The sequence below is a fragment of the Ochlerotatus camptorhynchus genome, unplaced genomic scaffold, assembly GCF_037179485.1.
Source record: "Ochlerotatus camptorhynchus isolate MF236.1 unplaced genomic scaffold, CSIRO-AGI_Acam_v1.1 ptg000592l, whole genome shotgun sequence".
Taxonomy (NCBI): domain Eukaryota; kingdom Metazoa; phylum Arthropoda; class Insecta; order Diptera; family Culicidae; genus Ochlerotatus; species Ochlerotatus camptorhynchus.
In genome coordinates, this window is record NW_027041072.1 from 822,763 (window position 1) to 842,870 (window position 20,108).

Below are 20,108 nucleotides of genomic sequence, written 5' to 3' on the forward strand. Positions count from 1 at the left end.
CCTTCGAGAAGGCATGCTCGATTGCCCGAAGTTGGGAAGCAGCGTTGTGCCAAAACAAGGAAAGGAGCAAAACAAGTCGTCCAGTCACCAATTACCGAAGTCCGGCAAGCCATGCTACCGGTGCAGTCGCCAGCATGACCCAGCCACGTGTCCAGCACGCAATTGGACTTGCTATATGTGTGGGAAGCAAGGCCATGTCTCGACAAGCTGTCAAGCGAAAAATCGTCCGTCCAAGAAAACCAGCGGGAATAATCGCGTAGCAGAAATGTCGGATGCAGTGGAAGTACTGCGTCTGAATCTCCTGGCCGTAGTCGACGAGCCAGAGGAAGTCACCGAGTCAGTCGTAGTCAGCGAAGTGCAACCAGCGAGCGTTCCAGGAAGTAGCAGTCTCGCCATCCTGGAGCCGAACGTCAGTGAACTACCCTCTTCAAGCAACGGTGGTTCGATGTCATTGAATCGAGTCAATTCCCCGGAATTCGTGTCACTGGACTGTGAAGGTCACCGCCTAGAATTCGAGGCTGATTGCGGAGCTTGTAGAAGCGTAATCTCGTCCGATACGTATCAGAAATTTTTTTCGCATTGTCAACTAGTTCCCACTTCCAACTGTTCTGTGAACGGTGCTCCTCCAAAACAGTGACGCCAATTGATAAAACATCTGCTGCTGAACAGAAAACTGAGTGGCGTCCACGTGGTAGACCTAAGAAGCGCTAGTTATACTGTTATTAACGATCGAATGTCTGATCACTGTTTTTTTTAAATCTTGAAAATAAAAAAAATATTTTTTGAGAAAAAAATTGTTTATAATTTTTTTTGCCCCCCCCCCCCCCCTCCAACAAGCATTTTTTGAAGGGACAAAAAGTGAAAATAAAATTTGTATCGGTCTTATTAAAGAATGGTGTTAGCTTTACGGAGCCGACATTTCATTGTTTGATTGTCGATAGCTTTGGCATAATAGTTATAAATAAGAGGGCTTAAACATGAGCAGGCTTGCTAATGGTCACGATCATCGACACGCTTTTGCATATATTTGTGTCCTGTCATTGGTGAAAATTATAAAAAATTCGGATTCACTCGACAGTTATACCATAAAATGTAATATGACGTTCATTAGACGTTCATGATTTAATAACTAAACAACAATACTCGCTAACGACGTCGATCACTTCAAATGTTCATTTAGCATATTTGAAAGTGACACGAAAGAGTTCATTCTCCTTTACTTTGATGACCATTGACGTTGACGGCGAGTCTGTAGCTCTTTACTCCTACGGTAAAATCCAAAAGCAACCGTCAGACTGTGCGTAAAATATGGCGTACTTCGTACCTTCTCGCTCTTCTTTCGTATCTTCTCGCTCCATTGAAAATTCCCATTAGGAAAAGTAATTATTTACTCGATTAGTTTTTCGAAGGGACGTATCAACTTTTGTAAGCAATGCATGTAACTGGTAGCTCGCCCACGACATGAGCCTTGGAACAGGTCCTTATTACAATTTCTGGGAGTTGTCAGTTGTCCAAGAGTAAATTTAATTCACTTTTCTGGTAACAAATTGTACAAGAAATTATTTAAAATTCCTGGAGGTCAACATCTGTGCAGCTTGTCTGACAGAAAATCAATCAAAATTGAATCAAAAACCTCCTTAATGTTCATGAACACTGAAGCCAATTGATCGTTGTGCACAATGGCCAGTGCCATGGGAAAAAATCCGATTCCATTATCATGAACAAAAAATCATGAAATCAAAAAACTTGCCAACCCTTGAAATCATAACAATGATTCATGATTTCGTTATAGAAATTCATGATTTCATAATGCAGCGGAATCATGACCTCTTCAAGCGTTACCTGAAAAACCGTGCTCACTGCACTACATAGGTATCTGTTATACGCCTTTTACCTTCCTTCTGATACAAGTATTGATAGTCTAGTGGTCAAAGTATGGGTTTAGTGATCGTAAGGTTCTTGGTTCGAATCCAGTTTGATGATTTATTTTATTTTTTTACATGTTTTGGTTTAAAAACTAAAAGTTAAACTCATGAATTTAGTTCATGATTTTAACTCGGATGATTCATGATTTCCCGAATCATGGGTGCGTTACGCAAACATAGCTCATGATATCATGAATATTATTCATGGTGTATTTTCATAACATGAAAATACGCTATGTTCATGAAATCATGAGTCATTTATCTCATTTCGGATTTTAGATTTGTTCCCGTGTGGAATGCAGCACTATCCGAGCACAGTCTGAGATCAAATTCAAAACTATATTTGATGTTGTTATGTTACTGAGAATGTTTACTCAGATTCATGTCGTTTTGATCGTTTTAACGATTAAAATATCAAAATTGAGAGCAAAAGAATCTTCTTGTGACATCACATTAAGAACTTATTTGGCTATTATTAAGAGTAAACTGAAAACTCAATTTGATGTACAATTTTATTGTTGATAACAAAACGAGTTCCTTTGCTCTTGCGAATCCCAAACTATGTATTTGATAGCAAGTTATTTGATTCGACCCAGTGATCGAGTCTCTGAAGGATCATTTTCTTCAACAATTCCCTAATGTACTAAAGCATAGCAATCGGGCAATATGAGTTATGATCTTTTGAATGGATATTAATTTGCCTGTTTCCATTCAGGCTGTACAATGTTGTTTAATAGTAAATTATTCAATTTGTCCAGCAGGCGTCTTTTTGCGGTACCGTAAAACGAGGTAACATTGAAATTTTTATAGTATATTCTCAATATTTTTACAGCAATGAATGTCTTTCACATTTACTTTATTTTAAACGAGTACTGAGGATCCTTGAGTCAATTTGTTACTAATATGTTAAACGGAAATTAAAGCATTTGCACTATTTTTTTTATTTTAATAACCGAAGATCAGTATTTTGATTTGGGGTTAATTTTATAATGCTCGATGAATGTAGAAAAAATGCGTGAAATTTAAATAATTTAATTCAAGAAATATGAAATTTTGAATGAGTATATAATCAGAAAACATTATAATCAATAAGAATACAACATTAAACTTGTGATGACTATATCGTAAATATATTTCCGACAGTGGGAAATTAGTGCCTTTGAATAGAACTTTTGATGTGTGCTGATCTATAAGCAAGAGGAGGAGGACGATGGCGACAATAATGTCCTAAGACAGGATCTATAGACACATAATTTGGTGAGATCTTTTCATATTATTTTACTGACAATGGATATTCCCAATCGTGTTTTACATCATGCTTTATTAAATACAAGCTGGATTCAAAGCATTGTTCTGAATCTAAAGGTGTGCTTGCAGTTTCATTTGTCATGTGATATCGGAACTGTAGACATGTGGAGCTTATGGTTTCTGAAAGTGACTTCGGAATTGGTATGAATTATCAAACATTTTAAAATGGGTTTCTGGATCAACAGTAGAGCTAGCACCTTCTAATTTCCGGACTAAAGCTGCTTTCAGTTAGCTCTAATATGATAATTTCAAGTATATTTCTTCCATAATACCACTTGCAAGAAATGTTGCAAACAATATTTTGAATGTTAACTTGTATGATACATGACGCTCCTTTAATATGCATCAAAGTGATAGAAATTCACATTCCTTTTTTCAACTGTGTAGGCTAAGAACCATTTTCAACCAACTTGACAAATTCGAGGAAATGATCAAAATGTGTTGTGAAATATAATTCAGCATGAGACATTTTTATTGCATCACACTCAATTTTGTACCGCGATTTTTTTTTACGTCTCTATTTTTAATCGTGTAATCTCAAATTGCTACCAAGTGGAATGCAACATGTTTAAAAACAAAAAACCAAGAATAATATGATGGAATTAAAAAATGATTACCCATCCTGCATAAGGACAAAATAAAAAATAAAATAGCGTTAAAACATAATTGAGTGTTATTTGATAACAATTTAACAATAATTTAATTATTATTTTGTTTTTCATTAGACTTGATATCAAAAAAACATAATTTTGCACTAACTTTCAAAAGTTTCCGAAACATAGGGATGTGATTTTTGAAAAGCTGATAAAGATTCCTTTAGACAATGCCAAATTGGAAGAAAAAAATATATCTGTTTTTAAACATCATCTGAAAGAGCTTTGTTTTCTGAGCACAACGATATTTTCGATCCCACAGACTCTTATCTCGAGTTTTAAATCAAGATTTAATACAAGATAACTTCACTGTTTGACACTCAACTATAAAATTGACAGCTCGCTCCCATACAAAGTCCCACCGAGGGGCGCTAAGATGGTGGTTTTTGCGAATGTAATCGCTCTATTTAAATTTGTTAGAAGACACGGTTTTTCGAAGGTGCCGTCAACGCCAATTGAATTAGAGTGTGAGCACCGGAGTGATGATTTGCGGTAGTGGTAGAAGGGCTCTTCGCAATCCGCCGTGGTATGAGAGGTCCCTTTTGTTCCCCCGTTGTTTGGATGGAAGATGGACTTTGACGTCAAACTCCGTCATCCGTTTGATCGGTCATTGTCATGAAGCAGGATCTAAACTCCATTGATGATGATGATATTAAACTTCTTTCGGTTGCTCTGCTACAGTCAACTCTCCATAGCTCTATGATAATAAATAAACTGAATAAATTCATGTTGATCTTCGTCAAGCTTCGTCTACAATTTGGACTTCTACATCAAAACATGTCAAGCAGCTAACTTATTATCTTAATAAACTTGGTAAGTTCGTTCGATTTAGTAAATTTTTATCTTTTCAAACCAGCAACGTTGGGAGATAACCTTTTTGTGGTGCGTTACAGGTATAAGATCTACCACCGAACCCTAGCCGTGACAAATTCAAACTAGGGAATCAGGATTTTCCAATTATCAAAGGATAACATTTTATTCCTTGTTACTTTTTATGACTTGATAATAGTGACAACACACTAAGATTATTCCACCGAAATCTGTGAAATTTTACCGAAATCTCAACAGCTGAACGTTCGGTAAACAGTTCGGCGATTTTTCACAGATTTCCTGTAATTTTTCACCGAATTTCTGTGAAAAATTACAGGAAATCTGTCAAAAATCACCGAACTGTTTACCGAACGTTCAGCTGTTGAGATTTTAGTTAAATTTCACAGATTTCGGTAAAATAATGTAAGTGTGAAGACTTGGGTAGTGACCACCGCCGTTATGCATTTCAATATTGTATATTTCAAATCAAAAATATTTTTTATGTTCAAAGATTTCACATAATCCTTTTCCCTTTGTCCTTCTACTTTTTCTTTCCCTCTTCTCTTTTCAGAAAGCGAGTAATGGCGCTATAGCCATAAGTCATAAAAGGCTAGGACAAGAGTTAGTGCTCATGTCCCAACCGTCAGAAGAAAATGGAGCATCACTCAACGTTTCTAGCTTTGATGCTTCCAACAACCAACCAATCATATAATTAACAAAATAGGAACGTACGGTACGAGATGTCCACGTTTCAGCCATTTATTGGATTCTGAAGCATCGTGTTTAAATATTCGATTTAAACAGGCCCGATGTTTTCTGCATCATCTTGCCCCTTAAATGCTGCACAGTAGGCCTGGCCGTTTTGATATGTGTGACGCACCATCGATGTGAAACATATATCAAATAGACAAGAAAAATGATGTAGGTATGAACTGGCTGTGTTGGTGTTAGATTAGATTAGATTAAACTTGAACGTAAATATATTTCCAATCCGAAAAAAAAACACAGAGAGTAAATTCAATCATTATATTAGAATATATGTAGAACAACTATCAAATTAACCTCGTTTTACGGTAAATGGCAGATTTATCAGAAGATTAAATTTAATCATATCGCCTCCCAGTGAGATTTTTTTTTCGATGAAAGATGAGCCATAGATATTTCCAGCATTCTGAATGGTCTATCCAAAAGAGAGCCCGCCGCTTGGAAATGTTTCTCGAAGAACATGTTGTGCTGGAACAGGGATCGTCTGGATGCATGCCACAGCTCATAAAATGGTTCTGCTATACAGGTAACTCTAAGACTAGATGGTCCCGAAGAAACGAGCACAACTTTTTGGCTCAGCTTTGGTACTCTCTTCGGTCCTAAGCTAATAGATGCACCCCTCGAAACATAGGAAAATCCACGAACCTTTCATTTTATCTGTCAAACATTCATAGCGAATCAAAGTAAACATAGTGTAGTACTAAAATATCGACTAGTATGAGGTACGTTGATCGATTTGCTTGGAAACAATAGGCTAGTCAAGTAGTGAGCCAATTTAAAATCGTTAGTTGCCACCGGTTGGTTCTGCTGTGCGCTATTTGTCACCTGCACTCAGTTTTTTTTAAGCAAGAGACCAGAGAGAGCTTGAAAAAGTTTTGAGAGACGTGTGATATGGGTAAGAGCGCTCAAGTAAAACACAAAGAGAGCACACAAAAAGCACAGTATACGCTCATTCCAATTCAAACTATTCCAAAATCAATGCAAACATAAACAACATTGTGCATGTTAGTTCCGTAGAATGGCACAATATTATCATGCACTAAAATATTTAAAATTGGTTAATTTTGGAATATAATCACATTTTGCAGGAGCTCACACTTTTCATTAGCACCAGCTCATCTCTTAAGCTCTTTCTTTGCACGTCTCTTGATTTTTGACGTACAAACACACATCTGCCTGTATACACTCATCTGTGCTTCGTGCTTGTGTGAAATATGTGGAGGTTTTGTGTATACGAAAAGCTTTGATAGCATCAGATATGTTTACCTAAAATGTTGTACATTCTAATTCCTCTCCAGGTGTGGCTGGTCTCCTTTGAAGGATGCACTTGGAACTTTTCTTTTGCGGTAGGATTACGCCTTTCAGCAACATATTGGGGGTGCAATTTCAAAAAACCAAAATCAACTGCTTTACGAAAGGTGGTCAGGTTTTGACCACTTATAACTCTGTCAATAGCGGATGGATTTTAATTCTAAACAAGCCAATCGATTGGAAATTTTTCTACAAATCTGCTCAAATGATCACTTAATTTTCAACAGATCACTATTTAAAATTACACAAATGTCCAACTGTTGCAATGGTGACCAAAATTATCACCGATTGCCTGCAAAAATTGCTTTCCCTAACACAGATTTCAAAATCGAATTCCATTCGGTCTCACCGAACGATGCTTATTCAATCACCGTGTGTGGTGGTGTCCGGTCAGTCGTTAGCAGCTGGACGTGCTTTCAGCGCGTGGCGTTGAACATTGTTCTCCAGTACACAACGAAAGACTGCCTGCAAGCAGCGAGTGCGTACATTCACCGAAGAAGGAGCAAGAAGCCGCACCGCTACTGATCGAATTCAGTAGCTCTTCGTTAGTCGCTGTGGGCCTTCTATGCCAAGCGCGTCACTCTCGTTTCAAACAGCATACAGCTTGCCAGCCTCATCCATGTTGAACACCATTTTAGCTCAGCATTACTCAACCATCACGACAAAAAGGTTCTTTTCAGAACCATCATAAATTAATATTGATTAAGAGTTAATTTTCATTGAACGTTCACTCGCCTTACTACCAGCCAAATCACCCCAAAGCAGCAACCAAACGTTTGTGGTAAAATACGTAACAGTATTGAAGTGGTACATACAAATTCTCGTAATGACCGAATACCACATGACCTTGTCAATTAACCAGAAACAGACCTTGTCAAACACTTCCCAAGTAACAATTGCAACATCTTGCATGAACCATAAAAAAATCCAGTTGTAAATAATTTATATATCAATTGCTTTTAAAACATCTTGTTTTAGATGCGTTGTATTGTTGTTTGTGAAGTATTCAACCTTTCTGCCAAGCACTTGTTATCTTGAAGTTATAATTCGATATTGCATGTCTCAATTACCAGTCTATAACACATTTATAACTGATTGTATTTGGTGAAAACTGGCTTGTCTTATGTACAACATGTTTTTATATGTCATGATTAAAAACATGAATACATTTGAGATATAACTTATTGATAACATGTTATTAATAAGTTAGCAAGTTTAATTCAAAAACAAAAAACATTTCTCAATGCATTCTACAAATTGCACTACAATATGGGTGACCAATGAAGCAATGTATAGAATGAAAAAAAAAAACATTTAATGTGTGCTTTCAACATCACATGTACGTTTTGAAAAAAGAGAAAAGTAAGATAATTAAAAAAGAAAGTTGATATTCTATTTGTTTTGGTTTTTTGCAATGTTGAGGAATTTTATCCAGGATGTTTTATGCAATTCAATTTATTACATTAAACTTTTTCTAAGAGTCAATGAGTTTTTTAGAAGTAGAATGTATAGTAGAGTGATGCAAAATTAAAAATTTTCGCTCTGACTAACCTCTCAAAATTTGAACCCATTTGGTGAGAAACTGAGATGGCACAAACCATTTGAAGTTTGTATGGGAATTACTATGGTAAAACCAAGATTTTTGTTCATGTCTATCTAATAATTCACCATATCGATCTGCTTGAAAAACTTTCAACCGTACTTGTAGGAAATTTTCCCAGCTACAACTTCAACTTTCTGATTAAATGCAAGGATCGAAAGTTATCAATGGTTCAATGCGCTGATGTCTTATGATCATGCTCAATCAACTGCTCAGCAGGCAACATTGGTGTTTCTGTGGCATTGAATAGGACACAAAAATCATGGCTACTATGTCACACTGCAAAATACAGTGCTGCCTACAGAGCAGCTGCTTGATCATGTTATAAGTTTACTCGATTAAATAATTAATATCGTTAATCATTTTACATAGAAACAATCTTGAGCAAAGTTGTAGCTGAGAAAATTTTCTATAAGAATAGTTATCGAGCTGTTTCCCAGCTCAATATGGAAAAAGACTAGAAAACAATGAACAAAAAGTTGAGATTTCCCATAGTAATTTACATGTAAACTTCAAATGGCTTGTGCGAAGTCTGTTTCCAACCAAATGAGTTGTAACTTTGGGAGGCTAATCAGGACCCGATTTGAAACCATTTAAGCACTGTGGAGCGAAAAAGTCAAATATTTTGCATTACATTGTATAGCTTTACCATAAATTTGCAACCGCATAAATGTTTGCAGTACGGAATCTCAGTTTAGGCACTTTATTCGCACGATAAAATTCCTCAGAAGAATAAGTTGTGTAAATTGATGATAAACACATTCCATTCGTAGGAAGTTGGAAGATTGTCACCACCGATGCATATTTCTGCCAGTCGATGTTCCTTGTGAGGTGAAATGGAACTCGAGATGGTTCTGCAGATTGAGGTCCATACTTTATTGGAATGATGATTGGCAAATGATCGCCACCATGGGGATCATTGATAACCTTTCCCTCTCGCGCCAATGTCACGAGCTTTTTCGTCCCGTTGGTTTCGCTATACGTGCCGCTTCTCTTAAATCAAGTCAAATCGTCATATACACCATAAAAAAATAGCCGCCCTATTGACATCACATTTTGTAAAATGAGGGAACACATTTTGGGAAATTTTGTAGAAAGGGGAGCACCTTTTGATCCAGGTGTATAATGTTAAAATCGTGGAAGTTAAGTTCTTTTTCGGAAGAAAGCCATGTTTTGCAGAGAGCAAATCTATCATAGTTGAAGTTGTAAAGTAAAAATTTTCACGGAGTTTGTTTAGACTGTACACTTCGGCAGTTCCACTGCCTACCTTCAACCTCGTTTAAGGAATTATCTATCAAATGATTTGATCAATGCAAGGAGCCAATTGCTTAAGATATGATTCCTCTGTTGGAAGTAATTCAGAAACAACGATGCTAAGAGGGTCTTGTATGTTGAACATTTGAAATATAATGTCTACAATGTTCGTACTTGGATTTCATTTGAGAAGTTTGAGGAGCTCTATTTTAATTTTCGATATATTTGTTGGGTTATGCCAGCAAGTACTTGCTGATGCAGCCAGGGATTGGATCAACAAAAGCCTTGGGCTTCGTTTTTTAAATCCCCATTACCTTGGGAATTTTTCAATCTTCTGGGGATGGTTTAAGTTTTCTTAAGGTGCACTTTCGGAGAGGAGACTTTTCTTTTAGAGGATCCAAAGAATTACCCTCATCGGATGAGTCACGATTCATCAGCTGACAGATTCGAAATTGGTTTTCATCTTGGTCAGTTTATGCGGTGATTGAAGTATCCAGTGATTGAACGCATCATTTTATCGGGCTCATTTGCAAAGGGTGAGGATTCTCGCCAAAGTGAGAACACTTTACTGATTTTTTGTACTTGATGTTGACAATATTACACAGAGTAGATCATGTGAGCGATCTTTGTATTTTTTTAAAGTTCAAATTCAATTTAGATTATTCGTCGATCATCTCTAAAGCACACAGTCAATTGAGACTCATTTCCAACAGAGGGTGTTCAGAAAATCTTCTTGAGGTTGGCTTTACGTTGCTTGCCTTGGTCCTCCTAGTCCAGACTGATGCTTTTTGTTGAACCTGAGAACGCAGAAGAAGAATCAGTAAAGTCAACTGTCCACAATTGCTTGCTCAGTTAGACTTCCGTGTACGTTAAAGGGTGTTGTGGTAATCTTCCTGACTACAACCAATAATTCGTCGGACTGCATATTGGTGAGGCAATGTACGCTAGGACTTACGAAATCTCTACGATCGAATCAGTGTTTGAATTTGGAGAATCGTCCAATCAATGTCAAATCCGACTGAGAAGATAGTAATTAGTTTCAAATTCTGATTTTATGTAGCTTTTCGTTACATTGTTTATTTATTCATTAAGTCATATTACCTGCAGATGCATTAGCTTAAATAAATAATTAAATATATAACAGTTACAGGCTTGAACTTGAATAACTCGAGCATTGGTGACCATACTGAATACACAACAGAAGGGATTAAAGTCTGATTTAAACCAAAACACATCAAGTAACACCTGAAATTCAATGAGATTTTATTATTGGTGTCATCGTTGAGTTGGAGAGGTGAACCATCAACCACAAACATTCTCTAGGTTAACCGAAGAACAAACAAGCCATGGAGAACCAGTTTAGGGCTCTCGATAGGAGAACATTCCTTAAAATCGTTCCAGCTTTTCACTAGAGAATAGCGTCCAACCTTCACAGTTAGTGCCAAAAAACAGTATGTGCGTCAATTATTACATAGCGATTGATTACTTCCGACTATCCGGTATATGAGTCTTGATTTGCTTCACGTTTTGTGTACTATTTGTGCTGAAATTTCTGCCGTTATTAAACACGAAGACGCATAAATAAGCTCGATCAACGATGCTAACAGCACCAACACTTAACCCACCGACGACGACCGTTAGCCAACCGCACCGATTCGCAAGAACACACCATTCTAGGATTCACTGAAGCGCATCCCTCTCACAGAACGCAGAAAGGCAATCCCTATTTCATCGCACCGCTCGCCGGCCCCAGCCAGTGGCCATCATTAGTCTCATCAAATGAACATCCATCCGTTGCGTTGTCATAATCATAATTATCATTAACAGTCGTGTCGTGCTGAGCGCGCCTGTTGTGCTTTGTGGACTTAGGAGCTTGTTCAGCTTACTGTCTGTCCGGCTCTACTTCATAATTTTCGGAGGTTCATTTCATCAAACTAACAGCTAACTTGAAACTGAAACCCCAAATCCAGCTGCTGGCCGTGGGTTAACTGTTGATTTACGAGGTGCCACTACCGAAACGATGACCACGATCCGCGCAACCGTCAGCCGATTTCTACAGTCGTCACTGTCATGGGTGTGGGCGAGCATCTTGTTAGTGCTGAATGGATTGTGGGTGAAGTAACGGGATGCGACTTTTGAAAGGGTTCGGTTGAAGATGGCAATACCAAAGTCGAAATGTAGGTGGATTTTTTCTGTTATTAAATTACTCAATAATTGTTTTAATTTTATTGCAGCTATAGGTAGTTAAGTGAAAATCTTATATGATTTTTCTAGCATGGAATGCAATGTTTTTCATTTTTTTTTTTGAGAAATGAATACTTTTTCAGTTATTGTTTGCTTATTATGTTTTATTATTATATAAATATTAATAGTAAATATTAAATATTAATATGATTCATAAATACTATCAATCTCTTACCTGTCAAGAGAAAATTTGTTCATCATTGCGAATCATCCATATAACTGTCACTCTGAAATTGAAATTAAAAATACATTGTCGTTAGATATTGATCATCGTTATAAGAAGATTGGACGGAGTAAAAACCAAAAAACCCAAAATTGTTAATATCTACATTTAGAATCAGTGCTGTCTTCATGAAATGCGATCATGTTAGTAGCTTTGTTAATCTTATGGTTAACCTAGTATGAAATTTATTATGAACTTTTAGCACCACGTCCTTTTTAAAGCTTTCCCATTCTTAAATCTTGAATTCGGTAAGCAGCACTGCTAGTACGGTACTTAAACTAGCAATTCTGCACATAAAATTAAAGAATTAGTAATGAGAAAACATCGAAAAATTAATATGGGCTGTCTTCCTCAAACTCTTAAAATTATTATTTTCTTTACCGAAGTCCTACATTAGATTAAATCATGCACATACCAAAACCATTTTTTCTCTTTAAGGAAAGAGAGGATCTCAAATAATATCTTAAGTAAGCATGACAATACTAAAGACAGTAAAGTTTCAAACAGTACGGATGCCAGTGGATTCTTTTTTTCTACTCTGAAGCTGGATTAATATCAAGGCAACCTTAAAGCACAGACAAACAGACATAACTCTCACAACCACATACTTCGCAAATAAGGTTTTAGTACGAAATGTGCTTGCATTTGTCTTGGTGGCGCCACTTATTGCGAACTTGTCAGTGATGCCAGTTCTTTTTCAGTTCAATTAAGTAGATGTCAGCTATTGAAATGATAAGAGAGCCAGTACGAGCAATGTTGGGTATCAAAATGCTATCAAAATGATAGCTAATTTTGTTTTTGAAATCATTTTGATAACATATTTTAATATGCATATATTTTAAATTTCCGTTAAATTTGTATGTTGATATTATTTTGATATTTCTAAAAATATACTTTATATACACACTTTATGGAAGTTTTTTTTTAAATATTGAATCATGATATCAACCAATAGATTTAAAAACATTCAGATTACTAAATTTGATATCATGATATCAAAATAATAACTATTTTTTTTTTATTTTTTTTTTTGTTGTTTTCCTACCATAGTTATAATAACATATTGATTACTTATTTCGTTTATTATTATCGAAATTATTGATATCAAAACGCATTCATGGATTCGTTATCAATAAAACATGATTTGTTATCTTTTTACTATCCTTCAAATACCATTTAGATCTCATTGTTGGTTTTGATTACTGTCAACTCGACTACACGGTAGGCAAAATATGTTATCACGATCGCTTATATCAAAATATTAAATTTAGTTTTCATTTTGTTTTCATTCTCTGCTCGGGAAGGCATCCCACTGGAGACACATACTACTTACTAATCGGATGAATACAGAGTTGATGGATATTACATCCACACACTTTAATTATTACAAGGCTATTTTGATGTCGTTTTAATTGTTGATAATTATTACAACACCCTTGTAACATGTTATAACACTGTAGTCTGAACAATGCATTACCAGATACAATACATCTCAATGAGTAGCATTGATTGATACATAATATGATGATAATATGTGATGAGCGGTGGAATTAGTGATTCATTGCCACGTTTAAAAACTTTTTCCAACAAAATAAAAATCACACTGAACAAACTAAAGAAATGCTGCTTTTCTGTGAATATCTTCTACGGATCCGTATTTTTTGCAAAATTCAATCAATTCTATAGATCTACATAAAATTTTGTAGAACCAACATTCTTCTTCTTCTTCTTCTTCTTCTTCTTCTTCTTCTTCTTCTTCTTCTTCTTCTTCTTCTTCGGACATCGATTGCCATCCATTGACGGCAATCGAATGTGCAGGAAGGCAGATTCCACACCTGCGTAGGATATCGCACCCATTCAACACACATGGGCCGGGACCAACGGCTTTACTTCCCTTCCGAAGGAAGACGTGACCAGAGATTTTATGCCTCAGAAAAATCCCACCGACCTCGGCTGGGATTGAACCCAGACCCATTGGTGTGAGAAAGCAGTCACGCTTACCACTACACCAATGGTGCTGGCTAGAACCAACATCACTGACTTGCTTCTGTTTTGTTTTTGTCCAACACAGCTGACGTGTTGACAGAACTAGGGAAAAGAAACTGGTGAAAAAAATGCATGAACGAGGGATGCTCCGGTTGCACATCAATGCTTGGGAATGTGGATGATAGAGGGTGCATGTAAAAGACGCTTGACTATATTTTTGAAGAATTTTGTTTTAAGGCTTATGTCTGTTTGTCTGTGCCAAAAGGTTGATTTATACTTTGTTTTATTCTGTTTGAAATTGGTTTTGGACTTAACAACATTTTATTTATTTATTTATTTATTTATTTAATTGTCATCAATCAAGAGTAGACCGTTGTGATGCAATAATAATTACATTTTATATATTACTTCTAAACAATATTACATATATATTTAAAACTAGGCAAGACAGTATATTGTTTACATTGTAGTTATGACTTTTGCGTGTTTTGCAATTTGGCTTTTGTCATTTTAAAGTCAATATATTCGGTATGTTTACTTGTAAGTTGCAATAATCTGATTCACAGGTCCAAATCTTGCATAGTTAATTTGCTGGATCAAGGCATCCGTTGATTGTCAAAATCTACTTAAGTTTTGGTTCATTAGCGGATGGATGTCCATTGTCGTCTGTGTTGATGTCAATCTTAATCTGGCTTTCAATTTCGGAGAGACTGATTTTGAATACCAAATGCAATTGCCGAGAGTACAAAGGGAAGATTCAAATATGACGTCCACGCATGAGGGAGGGGGAGGAATGAGCATAATACAGAGGGGGGGGGGGTCTGTAAAACATCGAAAGAACTCTAAATCCTGTTTCTTTTCTCTTATGTTTCAGTGCTGACAACGCTGTCCCGCATGCGACAAAAACATGTTTCGGTGCTGCCAACCTACAGCGAAAAAAATATGTATTTTTCTGAAAATTTTCAAACTTAAACTGAAATGTAGTTTAATAACATCCTGAAAACCCGAAGTGATTGCATTTATTTTCATGTTAAAAAAAAAAAATAACATAAAATATCGTTTTTAGAGATCTCAACAGGTGTTCCCTTTTAATCATTTTCTTTGCAAATATTACAAAAAAGCTTGCTACACAAAAAGAAGATAAAAATTACGTCCAAAAGTTAGAACAAGAATTTTTATCATTTCCAAGTGTCCATGGTTTTCAATATTCCAAAAGTTTGCGAGCCTTTCTTTTAAATAAATTGAGGCTAGCTTTTTACAATATTTGAGTTTTTAAACTTTTTTTTTAAATGTTTACTCAAAAATATATATAAAAATTTACTGTGTATGCTTTTCCCAGAAAGACTACTTTTTTCTCAACAACTCTGTCTAAGATTTGATTTCGATCAGAAGTGACGTTTTCGTGCTACAATTTATTGAATGTCAAAAACGCCAATTTGAAAAAAAAAATTACAACACCCAAAATAACTGTTTTTTGCTGAAATGTGAATGATTTCCCATAGCGAGCAATTATGCAAAGTTTCAGGCAAATCAGAGAAGGTCAGTTCAAAAATTAACTATTTTTTTAATACTGTGAACTGTTCAACTGTCCAGTGGAATTGTTAGACAAATTCAGAAGACTTGTAGGACATCACACTTAGAAATAACTAATTTTACACGTGACGTAACCCAGGTAACAAATTGAGGCTTTAACCTTTGTTCAGCTTTTAAAAATCTAGATCTGGTGATTCTAATCAGCCCAAAGCTTAACAGCAATCTAAATAATAAGCTTTTCAAGGCATTAACCAACAGTCTTTTCCAACCCTTGTTCAGTCTTCATTTTTTATTTAAAAAATATAATGGAAGACCGCTTCATATCTTATATTTTTTATGAGACTGCTTTAGAATGCTGCTGACTAATTGGATTTACATATTTATATTGTTATTATTTGTCTAAAACTTACCTTTACATTTCGGGATTCGAACCAGCAGTCGCGGATTCAAAGGCGTCAACTATACACACTCGACTAAATAAGCATATTTGAGGCAGAAGGTATGATCATTAACATGAAGCACGTCAAAATTAAGTTTAATTATAGCACACGGAAGAGTATTATACAGCAATGCAGAATTGTAAACAATAAATTGTGACAGTAAAACATTCCTCTCATTTCCAGTGCAGTAAACACAATGTGGACACAAGTGCGCGATGTATTTCGATGCTATTTTAGTGCTATTATTGAATTATATTTTTGAAATGCGGCATGAAAATTAAGTGCAATGTAAAGTGCTGAACAGACAAAACATAGGAATATTAATGTCAATACTTCCGACGTCGTCGCAGTGCACTTCTAGGTTGAGCTATTCTTAAAAAAAAACTCCTCTTCCTTGTCAATTATCTCTACTGCTGGTGCTGCTTGGGATTAGAAAGGTAGGCAGTCAATTTAGAATAACTAAAATGTCGGACATGCAACACGTGAGACTGACGACATTTAACAATATTGAGCAATAAATTCATATTATTCTATCAGGCTATCAGAATATTTGTAGCGCACTGCTGGTTTGTGGAGTAGTATTAAGCTTAAATAAGTCTTGTTCAGTCTTTATATCAGCTAACTTACTGAGGTTGAATTATGGGGTTACAATTCGCTTCATGCACTACTAATCAACTGTATATTCAGCCTGGTGATAATCAGCTTCGTACACCTTAAATCAACCAATAATCAACTTTTGTTCTTACAATTCAGCTTGAACTGTTACTTGGGAATCCATCTTTGAAATAAAGGATGAGACGTAAACAAACATGTCATGTAAAATTAAGTGCTCCTAGACTGAAAAGTTCGTTACTCGACGAAAAGTACGTTTGATTGAGCTGAATTTCTCGTCTATTAGGACTCAATTTTATGTCAAAATTGACGCTCGTGTATGTCAGTCTCAGAGCACCTAAATTTACATGATTTTTTCTAAGTGTGATGTTAAGGATTTGTTGATCACGTTCAGTGGACTTAATGGACACGTTCAGAGGGGTTACTGGACACATTAAGAGGACTTGTTGGACAAGTGACTTGACGTTCAAAGAACCTATTGGACACGCTTAGAAGACTTATTGGACACTAGCATAGAACCTATTGGACTCGTTCAGAGAATTTGTAGGACATGTCCAGAGAATTGGTTGGACACGGTCAGGAGACTTTTTGAACATGTCCAGAGGATTTGTTCGCGATCAGAGGACTCTTTGCACAAGTTCCAAGGAATAACTGGACATGTCCAAAAGAATCGTTGGACACTTTTAAAGGATTTATTTAGCATCTTCCGAGAACTTGTTTCACACTACCAGTGATCTTTTTTTTAAATAAAAAGGTAAAAGAACTTGTTAGATATGTGCAGAAATTCTTTGGACATGTCCAAAAGATTTGTTACAATGGTCCAGTGGACTTACTCGGCAGGTTCAGAGAACCTATCAGATAAGTTCAGAGGACTTGTGGAACAGGTCAGAGATTCTATTGCACACGTCCAGAGGATTTGATAAACACGTTCAGACAACTTATTGGACATGTACAGAAGACTTTTTGGATACATTCAAAGGACTTTTTGGACACATACTTAGAAATAAATATTTTTACACGAAACGTAATCCATATTGGATGTAAATCGTGGAACGCAAACAAACATTTCATGTAAAATTATGTGTTCTCAAACCGAAACATAAGCTACTCGACGAATAGAACGTTTGATTGAATTGATTTTCTCGTTTCTTTCAACTGATTCTTACGTCAAAAGGGCCGCTTACATGTGTCGGTCTCAGGGAACTGAAATTTATACGACTTTTTCGTAGTGTTCATGTTCAGAGGGTTTGTTGAACATCTCAAGAGATTTTGCTATATAACGCTGATTTTCAATTAATGTATGGTTCGAAAGCCCTAGATTCGCCATGTTTGCCTTGTTGGTTGTTTAGGATGATCAGTGAATTTATTGGACACGTTCAAAAGGCTTATTGGACATGCTCAGAGAACCTATTGGATATGTCAAGAAGTTTTAGTGGACGTGGACATAGTGCACATATTTAGAAAACTGTATGGACATGTCCAGAGGACTCTTTGGACATATCCAGAGGCCTTTTTGAACACGTTCAGAAAATTTTGTTTTTGTTTTTTATTCTTTATTAGCGTGATTTTTAGCCATTAGACTAGTTCATCTCGGGTTCAGAAGACTTATTGAACACGTTCAGAGAGCCAATAGGACATGTACAGAGGATTTGTTTTGCATGTCCACGGGATTTGTTGGGCACGTTCAGAGGAATTGTTCGACAGAGAACTTCATGGACACGTTCAGAGGACTTGTTGGCGCATTCAGGAGACTTATAGAACATGTCCAGAGTATTAATTTGACACGTCAAGACAGTTTGTTGAAGTTCAGAGAGCTTATTGAACACGTTCAGAGAACCTTTTAAACATATCCACAGAATTTGTCTGATACATACAGAGTATACTGGCCCAACATCTCAAAACCCAATCCTTGTACCTTAAAATGATTGAACGAATTTGACATATTCCTGTTATGTGGAAGTCTAATAAATTTGCGCTATAAGATAATCCATTGAAAATGGTATGATTGAAAATGTGTCAGGTAAATTCTATATGAATATCTGATACATTTACAATGCTGATAATTTGGTAACTTTTATATGATCGTCATATGATAAATGAAAATCGATCAAATTATAATACTTAACTGAAATGGATTTGAAACCCATAAGCATAAGCTATACTTTTCACCACAATATAATATATGTGTCATTAATCAATCGAAGTAAAGTTTATGTGAAAATAACATGAAATTTACTTCTTCTTTTGACACATATATTAAATCGATTTCTAAAAATAATTTCGAAAAAATAAAGTGGGAGCTTTCACAGTTGTGCCTTTTTTTTATTGTAGCTGATTTGGGATTCGATCAAGAACTGTTGAGGTGTGATGCTTTCGGTGTCTGTGCTCGATTCCACTGGGCCACGGCTGACTTCAAGATTGAGCTCGTTCAAATAGCATAAAGTAAGAACAGCTCTCCCGACATGGAATGTATTGCAACTTTATGCTCGTTTTGCTAGAGTGAAGACAAATAGCACTGACAAATTTATGTTCCGTTTCGGTGGTGTGATTTGTTCAAATCTTTCTTAATGCACCTGTGTGCAATAAATCAACGACTAAATTATATAATTTGATAGAACTGGCTCATGAAGTTCGAGTACTACTCAGGGCTGGAATCTGAATTAGCCTTGTAAAAGGCTTACAATTAGAATCATAGCAAAGTAAATATTACAGTAGAATCATTTTTTTTTTCAATCTCAATACATTCTTTTCCGGAACCAATTATCTTATGAAACAATAACAAACAAAGATTATTCAATAAAGTATCATTTTTGTTAGTAGTATTTAGTTCAACTAATCATTTTAATGAGTGTACGTTAACATCGTTGAAAATTTGTTTCAATAATTTATAAAGAACAATCATGTAAGATGTATTTTATTGGGAGCGATATTCATCCCAGAAAAACATTCCAAAACAAATGCTTGCTGTTGGATTTCTTAAAAGGCATTTCTATATGACTATTTAATGATTGGGATAGATCTGTTGACAATCTCTAAACCTCAAAAATCAAAGGAAGCTATTCCAATGAGATATACATGTTTTCCTATACTGCAAAGTTAAATGACAGTCTAATAGTTTCTACATGTCTATTTACACGCGACATATCAACAAACGTCAAAAATCAGTAAAAGCAACTCCAATAAAATATACATGATTATCTTATAAGATATATATTTTAGTGAGGAATATTCATCATGAAAACAGTTATATTTTACTGAATTTTCTCATAGTGCAAACTTACATGATTTTCCATTAGTTTCTAGATGTCTGTTCCCACCCATGACATATCAACAGTTTTTCACCATGAAATATATCAGACAATATTCATATAATTCTTACCTTCGCTAACCACGTTCGAAGCAAAGTGTTATCAAGTACTAAGTATGTGAAATTACGATAGAAAT

At 35.7% G+C, this 20,108-nt stretch overlaps 1 protein-coding gene across 1 annotated transcript in view; it reads right to left on the reverse strand.

The window, feature by feature from the left end:
* ich (ichor) overlaps nt 1-20,108 on the reverse strand; it is a 155,343-nt gene that overhangs the window by 75,083 nt on the left and 60,152 nt on the right. Inside the window, exon 2 of the mRNA XM_065237118.1 lies at nt 12,046-12,097. The gene's annotated coding sequence lies outside the window, so the exon portion shown is untranslated. The remainder of the gene's footprint in view (nt 1-12,045; nt 12,098-20,108) is intronic.